At 35.2% G+C, this 8,383-nt stretch overlaps 1 long non-coding RNA gene across 1 annotated transcript; it reads right to left on the minus strand.

Annotated features, from left to right (window-relative positions):
• Positions 1 to 1,896: 1,896 nt before the first annotated feature.
• On the minus strand, positions 1,897 to 4,283 carry LOC121814544. Its single transcript, XR_006054420.1, has 2 exons — positions 3,831 to 4,283; positions 1,897 to 2,684 (listed from the first exon to the last, which is right to left on the minus strand). It is a non-coding gene; the product is annotated as an uncharacterized LOC121814544 (long non-coding RNA).
• Positions 4,284 to 8,383: the final 4,100 nt, after the last annotated feature.

The raw sequence follows: 8,383 nt of genomic DNA on the forward strand, positions 1-8,383 counted from the left end.
GGACACTAAATGCAAAATACCTCATTCAAGTGTCCCTGTTAGTAGATTCGGAGTAATTGCTAATGTATTTCTACACACACTCTTTTTATTATCATGGTTTTAATTCTTTGAATAAAACAGAATTGTACATTTTAGTCAGTGTTAGAATATTACTATATTAAAAATAATTTGACACGGGACAACTACAACTAAAAGATGAGCCTGGTACCAAAATGTATCTTCATATGATCTTTCATATGCTATAACTTGTTTCACCAGCCATATATCTCAAATGCATCTTTTCAAGTTTCCTCCATCAGATAAAACATCCTAGGCACCAATACCTATTTCTATATCTTGCTCATAGACATTAAATTTTTTTATTTTTCCTGTTGGAGCTATGATATATTCCATAATAACGATGCTCAAAATTGCTTAAAAACATAAAAAATGAAATTTTGGCTTTTGATTCGGACACTTGGTGAGTAGGTTAAACTGACTTGTTTAAAGGTAATATACTGCATGGGTTGATTAAATACGCACCAACTTCATTCCACATTGTAAAAAAAATTGAAATGTTGATTTTGAAGGTTTCCAGTTGGAACTTTTTTCAGAATTGTTTGATTATTTCTTTAATGAAATGACTGACTATTAAAGCCCCTGCAAGTCTACTTCTACACTCCTTTAATTTTCAATATTATGTAACTAAAAGTTTGCAACAACTACTAGTACGACAGCATCAAGTTCTTGCAAAGGTAAAACACCCCAAAAATAGTTTTATTGGGGGTAGCTAGCTTTAATGTCTTTATTTCCAGCCAGAAACACAATCTCTCCTTTGTCTTTCTTTAGACATCACTCACAAATACACACCCGTTTGCAGTCCCACTCACACACAGATGAGGTGAATGTTTGAGACAAACAAAGCGAGAGGCAGCAGACTGTCTGTATTGCCCCAATAAAAGTCACGAGTTGAGGAAATGGTGGTTTGTGGCCGTGTGGTTTGTTGGGATTTGTTTGCGGTTCAAGGTTCATTAGCAGCCTTGGACTCACTGGGTGTTTCTGCTGTCTGGTCCCATGTTGTTCAGACTCAGCACACCAAGGTGTAAAAGAACAAAGAACAGAAGTCTGAGAAGTTTTTCTTTCCAGATTTTCTTTAATGCAGTACTTCTTCTCTTTGCTGTCGAATGTTAAATAGTATAGTATATAGTATAGTATTTTAGATTGCCTTACATTTCAGTTACAACAGGCGTTTTTAAAATTCAATTAAATCCATTGTCCAGTATGGTTGTCGAGCTCCTTTTTCTGAGTACCCAGGGTTTTTTCAGAGCTTGGTAGAACATCATCCTCTTCTATTACTCCTTAGCCATAGAATAACCTTCAGGAAATACTAACACTAAATAATTTGGTTTCTCTGGAGTTCAAATCTCAAACTTCTGTGACTGAACAATGACATTTGCATTCCTAAGTTAGATGTTGTGTTACTTGCCTTGATGTTATTTATTTCTGTTCACTGCTTTTGTTATACACTGAGAAATTCAATTTTTAATGAAGTAATTTTCTGTAATATCTTTAACCAGTGATTCTTTTAATTTTAACATTTACAGAATATTTAAATATACTTAAAACTGTTTTACACATTTTGTAACCTTGTAATATTGTTCATCCTTGGCCAGGTCTCCCATAAACAACAGATGTTGGAAACTTTAAAGCTATAAAATTAAGTCATTAAACTGTCACAAATCAACATCTAGGTTGTCACAACTCCCACTAAACCCATTTCAAAAGAAACAAGTCTGTGTTACTATAAACAGTCCTGTCACAAGGGTATTTAATATTATTTCATTACATTTTACATTTAAGAATATATATGCGACATTAAACGAGACAAAAAAGAGGAATTAGACATTAGACAATGTGTCAGTGGTAATGATAATCTTTTTAATGTTTAATCAACAACAGTTTCCTCATAGTCCTCATATTCATCATCCTTAAACGAGTACATAAAGGAAATCCAGGAATATAACTGCACTTCTGTTGATTTTGCTGATTAGAGGAGAAATAGCAAAGAGGCAAACATCAAACGTTATGCAAAGATGATTGTTTAGACTCATATTCATTTGGTTTTATATTCAGCTTCAGTATACTGAGGTACTGACTACTAAACTGAAGTTATTAGCATTAAGCGGGACATTTTTTTATGAATGCATACACATTAACATCATGATAAACAGCAACTTAAAGAAAATAACATCAAAATCCAATATACATATTTTTAAAAAGATATTAACAGAAAACTCAAAACATATATTTTGTTTTGTTTTGCTTGTTTCAAATGAAAATGGATAAAACTTCATGCTTGCTCACATGGCCTTGTGTTCAAAGGACATGGCCTGAGGCAGAGAGAGCATTAATGGCTTTGCAGTGAAACCACATGACTTGAAGCTGAAGTTAAGAGAAGCATTCCAAAAGGTTTTCTCAATGGCAAACATAATAAAATCTGTTTTGGTACAAGAGAAAAACACCATGAGCTCTGGGTCTTCCTTTAGCTGGGTTTGTGTATTACCCTGTCTCTTACCACCTGCTCATAGGTGTCCAAAGGTTGCAGATGATTGTCTTTTAGTTCTTCTTCCTCACCAGTTCAGAACAGGTAGTCACAGTCTCCTGATTCTTCTCTTCATTCTGCTGTTCTTTAACCAGATTTTCACCTGAAAACAAAAAGATAGCACACTGTTTCGTTGTTTTAAAATGATGTTTTCTTCACAATGTACTGAAATAGAATTAATTTAAAAACATGAGTATACTGAGACATATTTCAATATGTCACCATTCCACACACACACACATCTAACAAAGATTCCCTATTTTATCTGCACAATTTTCATTGCTTTTGTCCTTTTAATTCCTGGAATATCAATACATTTCAAATATATATATATTGATTTGGCTAATTTCAACTCTGGATATTTTGGTTATCATTAGTTTCTCATTGTGAAGACTACACAATATTCCCTGCAGCTGAACGTTTAATAGTAACAGGACAGCCCATTATTGGTAATCATGAAGTCACATAGCTTTTTGCACTTTGCAAAGTTGGTAATTACAAGATCAACAATTAGAATAGGTGTCTTTTTGTTTTCATTTAGTACAATAACTGATTAATCATCATATTGGATAATATTCCATTGTATTTGAGATATACTGATATGAGTCTTAATAACATCCAGATCGGATGGTTAATAAAGGTCAGTCTTTTAGCAGGTACTCCGCAGATTTAAAATCTATCTTTAAAAGATAAAAACAGTAAAAAAAAATATTATACGTTTATAGTGACGTAGCGCTTTACTCGTGTGCGTCACGTATAGTTGTGTTTTGTTTGTATCTAACAGAATCCTGAACACATATTAAAAGTAAAAAATTCCAAGTTAAATTTCACAAGTTGAACAAAACCTCATGGGTGGAGAACGTTCATCATCACGCCACTCTTAACACAAATCTTTGCCAAGATGTGTGTTAATCACATGCAGCTGCACAGCATATACGAGTCCTTCAGCCAGAACAGTGTACAGAAAAGACTTCACAATAACGAAGCGATACACATCATATAGTACTCGAGTAGTTGCAGTCCAGTAAGCTGCTGACAAAGATGGAATATTTGCGCCTAAAGTCATTGTTGGAATTTATTTTAATTTTGCAATGAAAATTGGGAAAAGCGAAGAGTAGAAATGCCATTCAATTGCATTGAAATAAACTATCAAATCCAGTCATTTGACCGCTAATCTAGAAACCCTTGTCTGATGTGGAGATCGTTTTATACATTCTCGTACTATAATTACGCCGTGACTTCAACTTACTCAACTTCAACTGCCGTTTACACTGTGGCCTACTCTCCGGTGCAGTCTCCCGGCCCTCTGATATGGCTCTGACTGCACCGGCCTCCTCTCGTATCTCCCATGCAGTGACAACTCCTGCACTCGGACTGTTTCATTTCTTTCTCGTGTTGGTTCCCAGGTGTAAATTCCCTTCTAGGAATCAGTCCTCGATGTGCCTACATCCGTCTGATCGAAACCATCTTCTGTTGGATTAGCGAGGAAAAATTTCGGAACATCATGTGTCCTTTGGAGAAATCCTTGGATCTAACGTCTTTGCTTAAAAATGGGTTTAACGCGGGCAATGTAAACCAAGATACTCGTGATAAGCAGCTTCCCCGGCAGCTTGAAGAGAGGGTGGGAACAGATCCTCCTCCTAAAGGGTCAGTTTGGGCCACATCCAGCCCAATTTGATGTAGAGTGAGCTGGACCAGTAAATGCTTAATACTGTACTGGAGACAATACACTTGTTTTGCACTAAAAAGTTGAACAAAGAGGTCCAAAGAAAGACATTCCTTACCGCACTCCCTTGAAAAAAATCATGTCACGGAGCACTTAAATTAAATTAACCTTCTTATTTAATGTGTAAAGCATTTACTGAGACATCTTTTAAAAAGTTAGGGTGATTTTAAAAATATAACTTTGCAGATTCACATTCTCCGTTTGTTTTGTTATAATTTATGTAATTTACAGATTGTAATGGCTCTACAGAGACACAAATCCTTCACACATAGTTTTTGTAAGCAAAAACAATATTATTTTACCTCTTTATGAGCAAAAATATAGAAATAGAAGGCATAATTTTGGAAATTCATCTATTAGGCCAAAATGGACAAATGGCGCCTGCTCCCAGTGTTTGACACCTTTGCAGTTGCTTCTTACACAGGAGTTACAATTAAAATGAACTTGTAGTTTGAGTCTCTCTAGGATGTTAAAACACCTTCAAAGATAAAACTATGAAATAAAACAGCATAAAAAGATCGTGTTTGCATGTGCTCATTACCCTCAAGACAACAGTCAATGGCCCTCAGAAAGGAAAAGCTAGCGTTTGACCTTGAGTCTCTTTAAACTTGGTCTTCTGAGTATAATTAAGTAATCCTACAGGATGGGCTGGATGTTTTTACACTGAAGCCACATCAAATAAGGCCTAATAAACACCATGTAAGTGAATGTCATAAGAAAAATAAGGAATTCTAAACTTTTAATTCCACACCTGATGTCCAAAACAAATTTGGATTTTCCATGGAAAAGAACGAAATAACAAATCTTACTAACACAGATGAGAATATATAGTGAAAAAAAAAAACTGACTGCAGGTCTTTGATCTACCTGCAATAAGTTCCAGCCCTCTTTTGGACCCTAAAAGAACAATCAAGAATGGTTTATTAGATCGTTTTTAATGGATGAAAAAATTATCAATTACCAATAATCAGTGGTAGTAATAATATTAGCAGCAGTCTCATAGTATAGTCACACAGTGGAAGTAGCAACTTATGAAATATGCTTTTTTTTTCCAACTGATGGATGTCTTTTTAAATAGTGAGGAGTAATTTCAACCCATTCTGCTACTATATTTTAAAAACAGTATGAGGTGACAAGTTATTGTCTAATAAATATACAGAATGTGTCTAATCACTTTCATTGAGCATTCACTTATTATGAGAACATCTCACTATGTGCCTTCAGTGAAAACATGACCAGATTTTTCTTTTTAATGGTCTCACTGTAGTAACTTAAAATGTATCCAATTTTGACATTTAGATTAGCCGACGGGCATTGATTAGAAAAGCCTTGTTTAAGGAAAGTGACAATAATGCGTGGTTCACATCTTCAAAATACTTTACATTGTGAGCATTTGTGTTGCTTTCACATGATAAAAGTATAGCAAATATCCCTTATATTTCCTGAATACTTTCCAAACTAAAGCATACACTGTCAAAAAATGTAGATCTGTAAGTCATTTTGCAAAAGCATACATATTCATATCAAAATAAGCAACTTATGATGCCCCCACTTCATTGCCTCAAACAATATTGAAATTCACAAGGACAAAAGCTGGTCCTTCTGTAGAAGCATGGAAAAAATCCCTGGACTAAACAACAGCCAAATCATGAAAGTATCACACAAACAAATCCACCACCACTCTCTTGTTTCTAACCTTGGCCTGCTGCCTTAATCAGCTGAGGTTCAATACATCTGCAGCTGTTGTAGGAGAAGACAGAAGGCATTATAGGCAGCAAGTGAGGAAACTGCACCAGAGGTGTGGTTTACTGATTGGCTGATCTTTTTGTGAAAGCTGCTCTTCAAAAGGATCTGTAGCCTCATATATGAGGCATAAATCGTGACTAGCTTTGCAATGCAATAGTACAGTCCCGAGAAATAGCTATATTATAAATATAAGATGTGTAAATGTAGTTACCATTATGTTGACAGGCCTGCTTTGAAAAAACTATTCTGATCAGTTTTGGATGGTTTGTGATTATGATGTGTACAGATCAGTTACTTAGCTGGTGAATTGACCAGGTTCAGTGGTAACCAAACTAAATTTGCATGAAGTACTTTTGTGCAAAACAAATGTAGAGCAAGCTGATGCAAGTCTTTAAATGAGGCAAAACATCCTTGATGGCAGAAACCACAAAGGACTGGTGTATTTTAATTAATGTATCAAATAAATATATCCAGTGAAAATGATGCCCACTGCTCACCATTTAACCGTATGGAACACAATATGCTTTGAGATTTTTTTACTTTGTACAATGTGTGTATATTAAACGGTAGTTACTGTAGCCCCTGTGGACGTCTAGGACACACGTGATAATGTCTGGCATGCAGAATAGGCTTCTTTAACACCTTCTCATCGCAGAGTGCCAAATACCGATGTTCGTTCTAAACGGCAGCTTACAGTGGTCATGGTCGTTACCTTTGGTAGTGCGTATGTTTTAGTAAAATTAATATAAGGCTGTGTATTTTTAGTAATCTTGTTCGAAAAATGTAGTTACTCTAAACTGCGGTAAGAAAAAAAATAGAAAAAATAATGTTAGGGTGTGAAACGGCAGTTGTAAAAGCAAAAAACAAACAAAAAAACAAACAAAAAAACCCCCACAGAGAATGAATGAAACTTATAGTTCACTAAAAGCATGTGTTGTTTGTCCTCCATCGATTAACTAACCAGATTTTCATTTACAGGACCCACGCCAGGAAAATAATATCTTGTAAATTCTGTATCTCCTAAATATCCGCAAATTTATTATTATTATTAGTAGTAGTAGCAGTAGTATTGTGAAATTTCGCGCAATTAATATGTTGTAATATGTGTATAAGTGTTTAGGACAGTGTGTTTAGGACAGTGTATTTAATATTTTGTGTTTTGATATATTGCGACACAAAGCACTGAACATTTTGGCCTCGCACCTCATTCAGTGAAACAGATGCCCAAAACTAAACCAATAAATAAATAAACATAGGCTATATTAAAATAAAATAAAAATGATGCGGGTAGATACATTATTAAGGCAGTTCAGTGAGGGTCAAACAGTCGAAACACTAAATGTAAATAAAACCAGAAAAAGTAAAAGAGGCGAAATTAATCAACATGTTGCCTAATGCCCTAGTCAGTAAAGTATGAAATCCTACAGTTAGAAAGGTAGGCGGAGTGGCGTCATCCAGAACAAATATACGGGCTCTGCGTTGGACATTGTCCATAAAGCAGGTCTTTATTTTTTTAATTACACACACTGACTACGGAGTCCAAAGAACGATCTATCCCCACCACACTCACTTCGAAATATTCGTCTTCTTCTTGTCACGTTTCGTTAATTGAATGCAAAGTGCAGGGGGCCCCTCATCCTACCTGACGTGCACCCGAATCAACGTCGCCTGTTCAAAGTCGATTGTAGCGCAGCTTTTAATGCAAATAAGGACTTTAAATGAATGAAGTTGGAGAGGAAGCTGCAAATATCGTGGAAATCATAAAAGATCTGATAACAACATTAAAAAAATTTCTCGTTTTTTAAATTGTTTTTGTCGAGTTATACTTTTTTGTTACATTGTTTCTGTATTTTTAGATACGTATGCAGAATCTGACGTTATCAACAATTACCCAGGCGATGAAATCCCTGTTAAAAAAGCTGTTTCACACATTTTTTTCTAATTCTCTTTAACATAAAAACATCTCTTCTCTACTTTCATCTAAATAGAGGAAAGAAAGATTAGTCTAATTTAGAACTCAATTAAATGCGCGTTTTATTGTACTTTGTCTAAAATTGTCAAACACGAGTGATTATTGTTTAGTGACATCCAGCTGTCCCGCCTAAATTAGCGTGTGTGTACTCTATGCAAGTAGGGCACTGGAGAGTTGGAAAAGTCCCTGTTGCTCATTTTCATTCAGTGTTTAATTTATTACAGGTTAATGAAACGGAAATAACATCAGCATCAGGATTACTCATCAGCTATATATACAGCATAGGCCTATCTTTGTATGTGTGTGTGTGTGTGTGTGTGTGTGTGTGTGTGTGTGTGTGTGTGTGTGTGTGTGTGTG

Source organism: Haplochromis burtoni, unplaced genomic scaffold (genome assembly GCF_018398535.1).
Source record: "Haplochromis burtoni strain Fernald_Lab_line unplaced genomic scaffold, NCSU_Asbu1 Contig_57, whole genome shotgun sequence".
NCBI classification, from domain to species: domain Eukaryota; kingdom Metazoa; phylum Chordata; class Actinopteri; order Cichliformes; family Cichlidae; genus Haplochromis; species Haplochromis burtoni.